Here is a 16,809-nt window from a genome sequence, read left to right on the forward strand (position 1 = left end):
CAAATAAACTCATTCCTGTCCTATACTCCCATTTCTCTTTCTCAAAAAAATTCAACCAGGTGCCCAGATCATATAATAAATGTCAGTTTCACATATTTTTTATTCATGCTTAGAAAGGACCTGTAAAGTTGTTCAATACTGTCTGACAATTAAAGCCCTGGTGGTCAATCTGCCAGTCAATTAGCATTTATTAAAGACCCATGATATGCTGAACACTGTGTTACTTATTGGAGATACAAGGAAAGGTCCACTTTAATGTATTTTCTTACTTTCATAACCTGTAGGGAAATGTATTCATGATGCTCCTAAAATGCTGAGATTATCTTCCCACTTGTAAATATACAATTCAGATGAAAATTGTAGAAGAAAATTGTATTATATTTATTTATTTTTGGTTTTTTTTATAATAAGGAGCATAGCAACCAATGACATAGCCCCATTGTAGATAATGGTTGTTCAGATCTTGAGGGAGATGTGCCAACCTTTGGGAAATTGCTGGAAAGGAGAGAGGAAAGTGATGTAACAAAAACATCATGGTGCACCAAGTCTTATTAGAAGTTTGAGGAATTTTATGATCTCTTTTCACCTACCACCAGAGGACAAAGTTAGTGATGCATACATAGGAATTCAGCCTTGGGAAGTTTCATCACTTCTGCTAATGTCTGTACTTTTTTTTTTTTAGTTTTTGCTAGGCAATGGAGTTAAGTGGCTTGCCCAAGGCCACACAGCTAGGTAATTATTAAGTGTCTGAGACCGGATTTGAACCCAGGTACTCCTGACTCCAGGGCTGGTGCTCTATCCACTGGGCCACCTAGCTGCCCTATACTCTTTTTTTTTTTTAAGGATGATTACTCGTAATAGGAAGCACAAGGAATACTTGTGACCTTTTGGAAAAACAGCTTCAAAAATTGTTAACAAAATACAAATCCACCCAAACTACAAAAATAGTAAAAAGACTAGCATGGATCAAAGACTAGTAAGATGAGGAAGTTGTATAAATGCAGGACTCTTCTGAAGTCAAGGATTTGAGTTGACAAAATCTAAAAAGCAGACACAAATGACAATTACTACAAACTATGAACCCAAACCATTTTTATGGGTATAAATTAGGTGAAGGACCATATGCTCACACATCAAAATTTTAAGGTACTCACTCAAAGTCAGAAAGGCTTTAGCAGGAGGTATCAGGTGAACTCTCAAAGGGTGGTTTTCAGATAGTTTGAGAGTAGGGTGTTGAGAGCATTCCAGTCTGGAGGATGAGTATGTATAAAGGAAAGATAAGGAAAAGAAAATGTTACATAATAGAAATCTGATGCTAACTTTGGAGGTCTTCAATAGAGTGCCCTAGGCTTCTATCATTAGTCTGGTGCTATTTGACATTTTTATTAATATATGAGATAAAGACAACCATGCTAAAGTTGTTAAATTTGCAGATGACGAAAACTGGACAGTAACATGTTGGAAGACAAAGGAAAATTTTAAAAAGATGTTGAAAGACTGGAATACAGAACAAGATCTATGAAGATGGAATTTTTTTTTGCAAGGCAAACGGGGTTAAGTGGCTTGCCCAAGGCCACACAGCTAGGTAATTATTAAGTGTCTGAGACCAGATTTGAACCCAGGTACTCCTGATTCCAGGGCTGGTGCTTTATCCACTATACCACCTAGCCACCCCTGATGAAGATGGAATTTAAAGAATAAATGTGAATTTCCTTAATTAAAAAAACTTCCTAAATTTAAGGGATATGATGCATAGCTGGACTCAGCTGAAAGAGTTCTGAAGATTTTAGCCACCTGAAAATTCAACCTGAGCAAAAATGTCACATGATATCCCAAATGTTAATGTGGGAGGGCTGTACTCCTAGCTAACCTCCCAAAAGGAAGCACATTTTTGGACTGAGTTTCAGTGTCATCCAGATGCAACATTTCTGTGATGACAGGAAAATCATTGCCCTGACATTTCTAGCTTCCCTTTATTGGACATGGACCTGGAATCAGGTGGACTCACCATCCTCCATCCTTAGGGGTTGGAATGAAGATAATTTGCTTTGAGACCTTGTATTGTGCATGTTTGTTGATGATGAATTTTCTTGAGATTTAGCGTCAGCAAATACATGTATCTTGATACATATAACAGGAAAATGTCTCTAATCATAATGTTAAATAAATTATTCTTGTTGTCTTTCATTTAATAAGTATTTATTAAATTACCATATACCAGGTCCTGAACTAGTCATTGGAGATGTAAAGACAAAAATCAAATGGTCTCTTTTAAGGAGTTTACATTTAATTGGAAGAGGAGGAGAGGATAAATGACATATATACAGAAAAATAAATGTAATTGGACAAAGTAGAAATAAAAATGGGGGATAGTGGATAAAGTGCTAGATGTGAAGTCAGCAAGATTCATCTTTCTGAGTTCAAATCTGAACTCAGATACTTATAGCAGATGACCCCCTGGCAAGGAATTTAACCATGTTGGTTTCAGTTTCCTCATCTGTAAAATGAACTGGAGAAGGAAATGGCAAGCAACTAAAGTTTATTTGCCAAGAAAACTCTAAAGAAGTCATGAAGAGAAGAACATGATTGAAATAAATGAAAAACAAAAAGATACAAAATAATTTGGGCAGGAGACACTCTCAATGGAAAATATCAAGAGACTTCCTATGCCTACCCTATTACTATAGAGAGTAACATTTTCCTCCCAGTCCCTTGAGCTCACAATAGGTTCATCCTCAATTCCTCATAATTTCTCCCTTCTCCTCCCTCTCTCAATATCAAAACTGTTGACAAGGTCTGTTTTTTTCTCCTTTGCAATATCTCTCAATATGTCCCCTTTTCTCCTCTAACCTGCCACCACTCTAGTTCAAAGCCTCATCACTTCACACCTGGATTGCTGTAATAGTTTCTTGGTTGGTTGGTTGACTTGCCTCAATTCTCTCTTTATTTTAATCAATCTTCCATTTATCCACAAAATGCAAATGTGACCATGTCATCCTCCTACTCAGTAAACTCCAGTAGCTTCCTATTGCATCCAGGTTCAAATGCAAAATGCTCTACCATGCTTTCAAACTAGCCCCTTCAACCTTTCTAGTCTTCTTACACTTTACTCTTTTGTTCAGTGATGCTGTTCTCCTGGTTGTTCAACAAATATGACACTCCATCTCTTGGCTCTGAAAATCTTCTCTGGCTTCCTCCTCCCTCCCCGCCCATCTTCTTCATTTCCACCTAGTGGCTTCCCCAGCTTCCTTCAAGTCCCACCTTCTTCAGGACACCTTTCCTGAAGGGGTTACCTCTTAATTCTAATGCAGTTCATACTTTCCTATTTATGTCATTTATAGTTTTTTTTACCTATTTGCTTGTTAGATTGTACACTCCTAGAGGGCAGGGACAATCTTTTACCTTTTTTTGTTTGTATCCATGGCACTTAACAAGTGCTCAATACATAGGAGGTACTTGATAATTGTTTATGGACTGACTGACTAGCAGGTGGCACTTGGTAAGGAAGAGCCTGTTCAAAGGTGAGGAGATGCGGGATGGACAGACTATCTTGTACAGGGAACATTTTGGCTAGAATTTGAGCAAAATAAAGGAGACTAATGTACAATGGGCCTGGAAGAGTTAGGCTGGTGCCAGATTGATAACACATAATTACTTGTAAAACTGCTTGGTCATTTCTTTGGAGAATTCAAAGTGGGAATGGGGACAGAGCCAAAGCAGAGTATATTGAGCCAAAGCTCCAGAGCAGACTCTCAGGGATTAACGGGGAGGTAGTGTTAGGTTGTCTGCTCATGTATACACACACAACTTGTTAAATTTTTTTGAAAGGAAGAAAATAAGCAAAATAAAATTCTTGTATAAAGGATCATTAATCCCCAAATTGTATTTAAACCTCCAGAGAGGTTTATGAGAGACCCAAGTAGCACCTGGCAAATTTTCTTATCTCATATGCTTTCTTGGTTGGCTACTCCCTCTTGGCCAACTATGGTGAAACATATTTGTTCTCCCTTTCTAATTGACTACTTCTCATGGTAGTCTCATCTCTGCAGTTCTATCACCCAGGTCACATATTTATAGGGAAAAATACTAGAGTCTCATCCTTGCAAGATGAGATCAAACCCTTACTATCCTTCATCATCCCACCCTGTGCTCTTCTTCCCAATTTTCATTATTCTACTCCAAAATTACTTCCTCTTCTCTCTCTCTCTCTCTCTCTCTCTCTCTCTCTCTCTCTCTCTCTCTCTCTCTCTCTCTCTCTCTCTCTCTCTTTTCTGTTTATCCCAGTTCTAAGCCCCACTAATTATCATGGATACATACCTCTAAGTGAATATAGTTCATTTTCACCAGCTACACAATCAAAGAGGAAAGGAAGGGAAAATTGAACTTTAGAACTGTTCATATGACATTTTCTTCTTGACTGAGAAGAAATCTTTCTTTCCAAAAGAAATTTTTTACCTTTTAAAAATGTCTTAAAGACTGAAAACTGAATGGGTGATTGTCTTCATATTGTTAGTGTGGTTATACAGTCATTTGAGTCAGGCCTGACTCTTTGTGACCTTATTTAGGGTTTTCTTGGCTGATACCAGAGTGGTTTGTCATTTTTTCTCCTGTTCATTTTATAGTTGAGGGAACTGAGGCAAATAGGGTGAAGTGACTTGCCCAGAATTATGCAACTAGTATCTGAGGTAGAATTTGGACTCAGATCTTTCTGACTCCAGGTCTGAGGCTTTATCCATCATACCACCTGGTTGCCCCCTGCCTGTCATTTAGGAAGTGGCAAAAATTGTGACATGTAGCTCTAATAGAATATTATTTAATGGCAACAAATGACAAAAAAGGGGGTAGCTAAGTGGCACAGTGGACAAAGCACTGGCCCTGGAGTCAGGAGTACCTGGGTTCAAATCCAGTCTCAGACACTTAATAATTACCTAGCTGTGTAGCCTTGGGCAAGCCACTTAACCCTATTGCCTTGCAAAACCTAAAAAAACCAAAGAAATGACAAAAAAATGAGCTCAAAAAGGCACAGGAAGACTTTTGTGAACTGCAGTGTAAAATAAAGAACCAAGAAAACAATGAATATAGTAATGTTAGTGAAAAGAACACTAAAATAAAATCAGAAACTGTGTAATTTTAATAATTTTTGGGGGGGGACCCAGAGAAGAAATTAGGAAATGCTTTCTTTCACTGAAAAGATAGTGAATTATTTTTGGGTACAGAATGTTCTATTTGCTGTCAGATGTGGTGGCTGCATGCACTGGTTTTTCTTAATTGTTTTTCTTCATTACAGGGAAAGATTTGCTAGTTGTCTGTGCCTGTCCATGAAAACACAAATAATACTACACAAAAATATGATTTTGTACATGGAATCTGGCATTATATCTGTTTGGAATATTTTTTTCCAATTTAATTCTAATGTAGGACATATTTCTTTCTGAACTCTTGGATATCAAGGTGCCAGAGTTAGTAGGAATCTCTATATACATGAGTAGTTAGAGATATAACATGCCTTGCAGTAGGGCACTGTCAGGTAAGGGCTTTAATACTTTGGATCTAATGATTACAGGGGACTTTATGGTAAATAGAGGAGAGCAGACATTAGGGTGCCAAACATCAAAGAGGGACAGGCAAGAACAAAGTTAAGATCTAGAATCAATGGGAAGGCTAGATTGGGCAGAACTGAAAATGATCTAAATGAAGTAAAAGAAAATAAAAATTTGGTGAAGCTTAAATTACAAGGAATGTGATTTATTACTTCTGAGAAAAAAACTCTCCTAACAATTTGTTTAGTTATTGCTAATTCCTTTTAGTTAGGCATGGGGATGGGGAGAAATAGAAGAGACCATCACAGGTAACTTCCCAACAGCCCAGGCATGCCACAGAAATGTTGATATTTTAAGACACTGGACAAGATCTACAGTCATGTCCTCTCCAAAAGAGAAGATTATTTTTCATTGTCTCAAAGCACCAACACACTTGGGAATTTAAGTTACCAGACAGAAAAAGTCAGTTCCTCAGAACTGAGCTGCAGAGAAACAGAATCTTTGAGTTCAAAGTTGCTTCAGATGCCACCGAATTAATCTTCTACATGAAGAAAGAAACTTTATGATAACATCCACAAGATGTAATGATACAGCTTGAAGACCTCTATCAAAGGGACAATCTCAGAACTTCTCAGGCCACATGTTCTTCTTTTGGACAGCTCTAAATGTAGGAAGCTCTTCTTCACATGAAGATAAAATCAGTTCCCTGTAACTTCTACCCATTAATCATAGATCTGCCTTATGAGAACAAGCAGAGCAAGTTTAATAATTCTTAGAAATGATAGACCTTCAAATACTCAAAGATAGCTGTTATGTCTCTCTTAAATTTACTCTTCTCTATGCTGAGTATTTTCAGCCACTTCTCATGCTTTATCCATACTTTGTCCCTAAATGATATAAACTGTGGTTAGTGTTAATTTTCTATTTAAGTAAACTGAACATTGTGTTTAATGTTAAGTTCATTGTTAACTGTTCTAAACTGGCTGAAAGTACCCAAATGCACCTGTTGTCTCAGTCACAGGAAGGAGTCTGAAGGATAGAAGCCAGGGCTGAATTGCTAACTTTTGGCAGATAGAAATGAACCACAAAAGGGTGTCCAGCAGACTCCTATCCATGGTAAATATTTAACAAAACTAGCTATTGCATTTGGTTGTTCTGAAGGACTCCTTTATCTTAAGTTTTATTTTGCATGGGTGTTAATGTTAATGGAAAATATGGAAGTTGGATTTCATTTACTATGTGTTTTGGTCTCAAAAAAGAGAAAAATGTAAGAAGAGGTAAGAGAACAAAAATTTTATTAGTTACAGTGATAGATGAATATTTTATTTATAGGGTCATGCTCCCCCAAGGTGCTGTGGATTTGAAACAGTAATAAACACACAATAAGAATACCAAAATAGCAATTTAATAAAACCACCCTCATAAAATTGCAAAGACAAATGGAATGCCACTGGGGTGGACAAGGTAGCTTATAAATATGGGCAAAAATAGTTATAGTTAATCATTCCTTTTTTCCAAAACATGGTGGGGAGGATGGGAAAGAGAAATGAGAAGACCTGGAAATGTAGGTTTGAGTATCAACAGAAAAGTATTCAGATAATTCACAAATGTAGAGCAAGAGAATGAGAGAAGAAAGCAATCAAGGCAAGTATGAAAAAGTATGAAGGAAAAAATTAGTTCATTTCTGACAGACACTTTATTATAAGCACTCTTTTCAGAAACACACAGGATTATAAAGATTTGCAACCAAAAAGTAGTAGAACTACAGCCACATCTAATCAACTAAAGACATATTTCTCAAGTCCATTTTCCTTGTCTTCCAGGAAACAGGTGCTCCTGTTTTTTCCTGACAGGAAAAAGTTAAAAGTCGCATTTCAGTCTTTGTAACTCAATCACCCAACACTATTCTCGTCTCAAGAGATAAACCATGAAACATGCCAAATTCATAAATTAAACTAAAATAAGAGATACAGGTAATATTGAGAGAGTAATTTGCTTCACTCACTATTTCAGTAGAGTGTCTTCCTAGCTATGTATTACCTTGATATTCAACTTGAACCAGAGCCTAGTTAACCTTATTGGAGGCCTCTTTTCATCAATGGCCATCATTCCTCACAGCCTGAATAGCTCAGACCTGTTCACTTTTTTAAAAATAATCATCCACAGAAAGACACATTTTAATAATCCCCTATTCAGGGATCCTTAATATCTCGAAAATAAAAAAAAATCATAAACTTACCCATAAGATCAGTTGAAGAAGTACTTTTTATTATGACTTAACAGAGATCAAACATGAATATTTCTATATATAAAAAACAAAAGGAGGATGTATACGAAATTATGAACTATATGCAATTTTTAGAACAAAATTTTTAAAGCACAGTTTATTTGTGGCATGGAATTTCTGAAGGTACAAGATATTGTGAGAGCATCCTGACTATGGAATCATACAGTTATTCTCCTTCAATAAACTCTCTTAGCAAACAAGTTCCTGAATTAGGAAGAGATAGCCCCAAGCTAACTCCCTTCATCTAGAGTGACAGATGATGAAAAGGTTTTTTCCCTTGCTTTTATGCCTGTTCCCTTGCTCTCTGAATCTCTTCATTGTGACAGCCAGTTCCATTAATTTCCATTGCAAGGTCAGTGCAGTCTTAACCCATTCTATAGGAGTATATTTCTTTCCTGTCAGGTAACCCCAGCATTCCCCAAATTCAAGCACATGTTCCCAGTTATTAATTGCTATTAACTTGGATGCTTGATATATCCTTTTCTATCTTGGTGCCAACTAAAGTCATTTAATGGATGTGTCTTTTTTGTTGTTTAGTCATTTTCAGCCTTTTTCAACTCTCCATGATTCCATTTGGTATTTTCTTGGCAAAGATCCTAGAGTGGTTTGCCATTTCCTTCTCCAGCTCATTTTACAGATAAGGAAACTAAGGCAAACAGGGTTAAATGACTTACCCAGGGTTATACATCTAGTAAGTCTGAGATCAGATTTGAAATCAGGAAGTTCAATCATCCTGACTCCAGATCCAGGACACTTTCCACTGTGCCATCTAGCAACTAAGAACTGTCTATATAGCATGAAATGAAATGTTAATACTTTCAGTTCAGTAGTTAACATCACTTGTAGATAACCATATCCACTTGCACTCTCTTGCATGTAGGGATTTGGTTTTTTTATTATATTATTTCGAATTTGCAAATGTTAATTTTTGGTAATCTTAAATTACCATGTTCTTGTATGTTCATATATAAAATACACTGTAAGTTGTTCCAGAGCAGGTATTGTCTTCTATTTATATTCAATTCTCCATGACAACACAATGTATATTCTTGGTAAATAGTGGTGGGTGGGAGTAAGGAAGGAAGGAGGATGTGAAAGAAGAAGTAAGGAAGAAGGAGGAAGAGGAAAGGAAACAGAAAGGGAGGGAAGAAGGAAAGAAGAAGGGAAGGAGGTAGGAAAGAGGAAGGAAAGAAGGAGGGAGAGTAAAGAAAATAAGGAAAGGAGGGAAGAAGGAAAGAAGGGAGAAAGGAAGCAGGGAAGGAGGGAGACAAGAGGAAGAATGGCTGGAGGGAAGAAGGGAAGAAGGGAAGAAGGGAGGGAAGCAAGAAGGGAAAAAGAAAGAGAGAATGGGAAAGAGAGAAAAGAGAAAGGGAGGGAGAGCGAGAAGTCAAGCAGAAAAATTATGGCCATCAAAAGAATTTTAATTATCTTAACTATGTTTGACCAATCCACACTGATAATAGCAATCAAATAATTGAGAGATTTCTGCTGTATTTGGTGGAAGTATAGTTTTTGGGTGCACAGGGGACAGAATCCATCCATGGGTCAGTGAACCAGTCTCATGATAAATACACATAGCACTGTGGTTCTTGCTCAGGGTAAGTATACTAGAGCACAGTATGATTTCAGGTCAGGCTAATGATAAATGAAGGTATAGAAAACACACTTCTTCACACTACAGTGGTTTTACAAAGAGAAGGATAGGAAGTAAAGTGAAGATTTGGAGGTCAGCTTACTGCCTTAGGAAGTTTATTCTCACCTTTGAGAAGCCTTATCTCAGGTAGCCATGCAGTCAGAAACTGCTGATCTGCCAATGATGAAGACCCGATGGCAACAATTGACCTCCTCTCTGATGGCCATTTTTTCAACTACTAAGGAGCCAGGGATGTTTTATGGTCATCTCAGGGGGGAAAGTTATTTGCTTATCCAGACAACTTCTACTCTTAAGGCCAGACGGGAAATCCAACCAACCTCTTGTATAAGCCAAGCTACCAAGAAAATTATGAATTCAGTGCATTAGATAAACATTAATTGTTGTTTTTTGTCCTTGATTCTATAAGAACACCATGACATCAGGGAGGTGATGTCATGGCAAGAACATGAATTGGATTTGAGTGAGGTGGGCCTGTGCTAAGTCATCAGATTCATTTTCTTCTTCAGAAGTCACTGGGTCCAGTGGCCAGATATGAATCAGGATGACTGGAGATGGCTCTGGATGTGAGGCAAGTAGTGTTAAATGACTTGCCCAAAGTCACACAGCTAGTAAGTGGCAAGTTTCTGAGGTTGGATTTGAACTCTTATCCTCCTGACTCCAAGGTCAGTGCTCTATCCACTGTACCACCTAGCTGCCTCCAAATAAACCTTAATCAAGAGTAAGTTAAATGCCAGAGGATCACAAAGACAAAACATTTTCAAGTTCCTACCCTCAAGGAGCTTACTTTTGTTGAAAGTAAATGAGTTTCTTTTCTTTCTTTACTCCTCCTCTTAGAACTCTCAGCCCAGGAGGCTCAATATTAAGGCAGCCTCACTACAGGTATAATTCTATCCTTAATCTCTTATGAGTTTTTTCTTGTCTATTTAAAAGTCTATATCTAATCTATATCTATATCTAATCTCTATCTCTATCTGTCTGTCTCTGTCTCTGTCTCTGTCTCTATCTCTATCTCTGTCTCTGTCTCTATCTCTATCTCTATCTAATCTATAACTGTATCTGTATCTGTATCTGTATCTGTATCTATATCCATATCCACACACAGAAATATATACACAAATACATGTAAAAACAATTTTAGCATTCCTTTTTTTTTCAAAATTTCGGTTCCAAATTCTTTTCTTCCTTTCCCTTCTTCCCTCATTGAAAAGGCAAAAAAAATTGACATAGGTTATACATGTGTAGTCATGCAAAACACATTTCCATGTTCATTTTCACCAAATCTTCCTTTCCACTCCAGTTTTAATAGTATTCTTTTAAGCCCAACACATATATTGGCACTCTGCCCTATATATACCCATTCTTCTCAAGGACCAAAATCTTATCCTTAAACCCTAGCCATTGTGGTTGAATGCTCTGTCAATGGGTTCTCTTGAAACTAACCCTCCCCTGCTATTAGCTAGCAAACTACCTTTTGCATTGCTTTGGCAAGCCTACTGGAGTAATCCCACTTTCCCACTCTTGGACTTTGCTGATGCTGACCACTGAATATCTAGTGCTATATTTGCCAAACATTTTTCCCATTTCCCTCTCTTTCTTCCTAATGCACATTACTAGAACTTTTTATGATTATTTGTCTCATGTGATAGATTTTTCTTATCTACTCATTCTAGACTAATCTGTATGACCAATCACTATATAATGGCATCCATCTTATATTGTTGTTCCAGTTGTTTTCACCTTTTTTTAAAATTAAAAAATGATTATAATAATAAATTTTTTACTTTTTAAACAAAAAATAAGAACATGACATTTTAAAATTTTCTTTTATTTACACATTATTAAAATATTCTTTTTAAAAGTAAACATAACACCCCCTCCCCCATAAAAATATAAAACCTCATGAGAAATAAAGTAAGAGAAAAAAAATGTGCTTCAGTCTGTGTTCCGATACCATCGATTCTGTCTCAGATGGATCACATTCTTTATCATAACTTCATCATAGAAGTTACTTCCACATTTTTCCACAGTTGCTGTTGCTGATTGTAATTCCCTCCATCCATTCCTCCCTACTTCCATCTATTATATTTTCTCTCTCCTTTCACTCTGTCCCTCTTCAAAAATGTGCTGTGGGGAAGCTGAGTGGCACAGCGGCCAGAGCACTAACCCTGGGGCCTAAACCTACAACCCACCCTGAAGACCCAGCAACCACCTGGTTCTGTGGTCCCGGAGAGGTCACCCAATACCACCACCTGCAAAAAGTAAAAAAGAAAATGTGTTCTATCTAACTGTCTTCTCCTATGATCTACCCTCTCCTCTATCACCCACATCCCCCCTCCCCTCCCCCTGTCCCCCTTCTCTCCTTTTTCTTCTAGAAGTCTGTACTCTATTGAGTATGTATGCTGTTTCCTCTCTGAGCCCTTTACAATGAGAATGAAGGTTCCCTCATTCCACCTGGCCTTCCCCCTTTCCATACCATTCCAAAAGCTACATGAAATATCTTTTATATGAAATATCTTAGCCTATTCCACCTCTCTTTTCTCTTGTTCCCAGTAATTTCCCTTTTAGCCATTGACTCCATTTTTTACAGTATATTATATCTTCAAATTCAGCTCTCTCCTGTGCCTTGTCTATAAAAGTGCCTTCTACCTGCTCTATTAAATGAGAAGGTTTATATCAATATTATCAGTATCATCTTTCTATGCAGGAATAGACACAGTTCATCATCATTAAATCCCGCATTCTCCCTCTCTATACTTCACCTGAGTCCTGTATTTGAAGATCAAACTTTCTGTTTACCTCTGGTCATTTCAACAGGAACATTTGAAATTCCCCTGTTTCTGTGAAAGTACATCTTTTCCCTTGGAAGAGGATGTTCAGTTTTGCTGGGTAGTTAATTCTCAGTTGCATTCCAAGCTCTTTTGCTTTCCAAAATATTATATTCCAAGCTCAACGAGTCCTTAATGTGAATGCTTCTAAATCCTGTGCAATCCTGACTGGAGCTTCATGATATTTGAATTATGTTCTTCTGGCTGCTTGTAATATTTTCTCTTTGACTTGGGAGTTCTGGAACTTGGCTATAATATTCTTGGGGTTTGTTTTTTTGGATCTATTTCAGTAGGAGATTGGTAATTTAAATTTCTATTTTACCCTCTGCTTCTAGGATACCAAGGCAATTTTCCTGTAGAAATTCTTTAAAAATGAGGTCAAGGCTCTTTTCATGATCATGACTTTCAGGTAGCCCAATAATTTTAAAATTATCTTTCTTGAATCTGTTTTTTCCAGATCAGTTGTTTTTACAGTGGGCTATTTCACATTTTCTTCTAGTTTTTCATTCTTTTGGTGTTGAATTATTGTGTCTTGATTTCTTGTAGTCACCAGCTTCCTTTAGCTCCATTCTACATCTGAAGGATTTGTGTTCCTCAGAGAGCTTTCTTATTTCCTTTTCCACCTGGCCAGTTCTACTTTTTAAAGCATTCTTGTCCTCAATAACTTTTTGAACTGTATTATCCATTTGACCTAAGCTGCTTTTTAACATGTTATTTTCTTCAGTATTTTGGGGGAATCTCCTTGATTAAGCTGCTGACTTTGTTTTCATGTTTTTTCTGCATCTCTCTCATTTCTTTTCCCAATTTTTCTTCTACCTCCCTAACTTGGTTTTCAAAATCTTTTTTTTAGCTCTGTCATAGCCTGAACCCAACTTCTATATTTCTTGGAGTCTTTAGATGCAGAAGCTTGGACTTTCTCATCTTCTGATTGTGTGGCTTGGTCCTCCATGGGACCAAAGTAATTGTTTATGGTCAGGTTCCTTTTTTTCTGTTTACTCATTTTCCTTGCCTGTGCCTGGTTTTGATGTGCTTCCTGAGCTTTGGAGTATTATTGAGACCCCCCCCCCCAACACACACACAAGGACCTCAGTATGTGAGGTTCTGATTGCTCTTCTGATCTATTGAATGACCACAAGTGCACCTCTCTGGGGCCCAGACTGCGACCAGCATCTGAATATGGTCAAAGCCCCAGAGACCTGTCCCAGGGATAGAGGAAAGACCTAGATAGTCTCACTCCACTCTCTTACCTTCCATGGGCTGAGTGCTCAGGGAGTAGCTGCCAGGAGGCTCCTGCTGGGTGGCTCCACAGGCCTGCTTCCATTTCCTGGGATCTGGACTGCACTGAGGGCCGCAACCATACTGAGGAGGGCCATGCTGGCCTGGGCTTTGTGCTCACTCTGGCAGAAGACAGATCTTCTAAGTTATGCTTGGTGCTCCCTGGGGTGCAGGTCAGGAAATTGCTTCTGCTGCTAACTGCCATCCCTCCAACCCCCTGGAACAGAGCTTTCCCCACTATTTTCCAGGTTACCTTGGGCTGGAGAATTGCTTTGCTGGATCTTTCTGTGGGTTTGATCTCTCAAAAATTTAGTTGAGTCATAATTTTTAGGTTTTTGAAATATTTAGGAGAGAGAACCTAAGAGAGGCTTCTGCTGCTATCTTGGCTCCACCCCCCCCCTTCACCTTTTAAAGAAACACCTTTTGCAGCACCTTCTGTATTCTCTTTCTGTAAAATAGGTGTCACATCTTTAAGTTTCCCTTAAATTTTGAAGTTGGATTTGGACTCAAGTCCTTCTCCAGGTCCTACATCCAGGTCCCACATCCAGGTCCCACATCCAGGCCCCATTGCACTACTTAGCTGCCCATTTTTAGGAAGAACTTTATCAAAAATGGAGTATAACTAGAACAGGGTGACCGGGACTTTGAAAGATTTGGAAACAACGCCACTCACAAGGATAAGTCATACACAGCTAGCTGTTGTTGTTGTTGTTGTTGTTGTTTGCCTTTTATTTTTGAAGAGGATCATGATATCAGGGAAATGATGCCATAACATGCAAGTGAACTGGATTTAAGTGAGAGGAAGTTGGGCAAAGTCATCAACTTCACTTTTTACCTGGAAGCCCTGAGTCCAATGACCAGATATAGATCAGAACAACTGGAAATGGTCATGGATACAGTAGGAGACTTTGACCTTTTTAAGCTAAGGTCTTTAATTGGTCTGAGTTTGAATACCCATTCCATAATTAAGGTTGGTAAAAAAGAAATGAAACAAAGAATAACCTCTTTTGCATAGTTTTATAAAATCAATCTGGGAGGGAAAGACCCTCTATAAGAATAAAATGAAGGCTTTAAAGATGTTAACCAAGAGAAGAGAGACTTAGTGGGAACACAATGGTAGGATTTAAAGGGTTAGCATATAGAAGAAAGATCACATTTGTTCTGCTTGAATGGAACTAGGTACATTGAGTGGAAAGTGAAGAGAGGCAGACAAGTTTAATATAAAAAATTTCTAAAAATAAAAGCTGTCTAAAAGTGGAACCCAGTAGTAGGTTCCCTGTCATTGAAGGCCCTCAAGTAGACATTGAATGACCTTTCATGAAAGATAGCATAGAAAAATTTCCTATTTATATAGACTGGGTTAAATAATCACAAATATCTCTTTCAGGTCTGAAATTCCATAAATATCTTATAAGTATAAAAGAATCTAATTGTGAAACAGGAAATAAATATAAGAAATTTGGAGAAACAAGAAAATACCCCAACTTTACCAGTCATTACCTGGGTGATGACTTTGAGTAAGTAATTTAACTTCTCTGAACTTCAATTTTTTTCATCTGGAAACAAAGGTCCTTCTTTTTATGTAGGAGATGATGGGCTAGATGATGATGTCTAAGGTCACTTTTACCTCTTGGTCTAACCTCCTATGACTTAGATTTAATGATACAGAGTGAAGAAAATGGAACCAAGAGAACAATATATGACTTTAACAATGGGAATGAAAACTAAATGACAGTTGAGCTTGGATTAATTTCAGTGAACAGCCTTAGTTCTAGAGAGCAGGAAGAAAGACATATCTTTCTTTTTGATAAAGAAATGAAGAGCTAAGGATGTGGCTCCATATACTACTACAGGTTATTACTTTGGTGGACAGTTTTGCTCAACTATTTTTTCTTTGTTTCAAGAAAAGTTTCAGTGATGGTCAGGTTCTTTGAAAAATGACTACAAAACATCTCTACAAACTTTAAGAAAGGATAGAGTGAAAGTGAAAGAGTGAAGGATAAAGGCTAGTTACATAAAAACATAAAAATGAAGAAATTACATGCAAAGAAATGTCAAAATATGCACATCATTTAACTAGAGGATTGAAATGGATGAACTGAAAGACAAATGAATTTAAAAGATCCCTATGTTACCAGGATATGGAAGAACCAGGAAAACAAAGATGTCCATATGGACTTCTTAATTGCTTATTGGGGAAAATTGAACACAAAATTCTCAGAAAGAAGGGGGAAAGGTGTGTATGGAAGACAACACACCAATATCTGGTTTCTCATTTTTCGAATCTGGTGAAAAACATTTCATATTTCCTTCATCTGACTTTGAAGCCCTTCCATAGACTGATACCACTTTAGCTTTCTAACCTTAGCTTATATTATACTTTATTATATATTTGGTATCTTGTATACCAACCAAAATGGGTTACTTTGTCTCCCAACAATACCCTGCAATTTCTTACCTATGTAAGATTATTGAATTTATCATGAATTATTATGTAGTATAGTTGTCTGCATGCATATTTTATCCCTTTGTTGAATATAAATTCCACTAGTATTTATAGTGCTCAGTGTGCCTAGAATAGTGTTCTGCACGTAGTAGAGTCATAATAAATATTTACCCAATGTAATTAAATTGAATGATGGGAAATCCTAATCCTAATGCTAGGTGGTTCAGTGGATAGAGTGATAGTCTTGGAGTCATAAGAACTGGATTCAAATATGACCTTGGACACTTACTAGCTGTGTGACACTAGATAATTCACTTAACCCTGTTTGCCTCAATTTTCTCATCTGTAAGAGTAACTGGAGAAGGAGATGATAAACTAATTCAGTATTTTTTGACAAGAAAACCTTAATTGGGATCAGGAAGAGTCAGACATGAATGAAAACAACAGTCGCTAAAACATTATAGAGTCATAGTAACTGAACCAAACAATACAACATGGGAAATAAAATACAGGAACAATAATACCAGAAATAAAGGAAAAGTCAAGTGGATGAAGCATGCCTATTATCCAGACTATGATGTATAATTTAGATGTACACATACTTACCTTGGACAGACATGGAAAATGAGTTAAAGAATTAAAGGAAAGAATAATGACATTTGGAAATTGCAAAATTATTCTAATTACTCTAAAATATTCCTTGAAACAAAAACCCATCCTTTTCATACTGATATTCTAATGTTAATGTTCTATGGCTGTAAGTGATGAAATACTACAATGTT

The sequence above is a fragment of the Macrotis lagotis genome, chromosome 2 (genome assembly GCF_037893015.1).
Source record: "Macrotis lagotis isolate mMagLag1 chromosome 2, bilby.v1.9.chrom.fasta, whole genome shotgun sequence".
Lineage (NCBI taxonomy): Eukaryota > Metazoa > Chordata > Mammalia > Peramelemorphia > Peramelidae > Macrotis > Macrotis lagotis.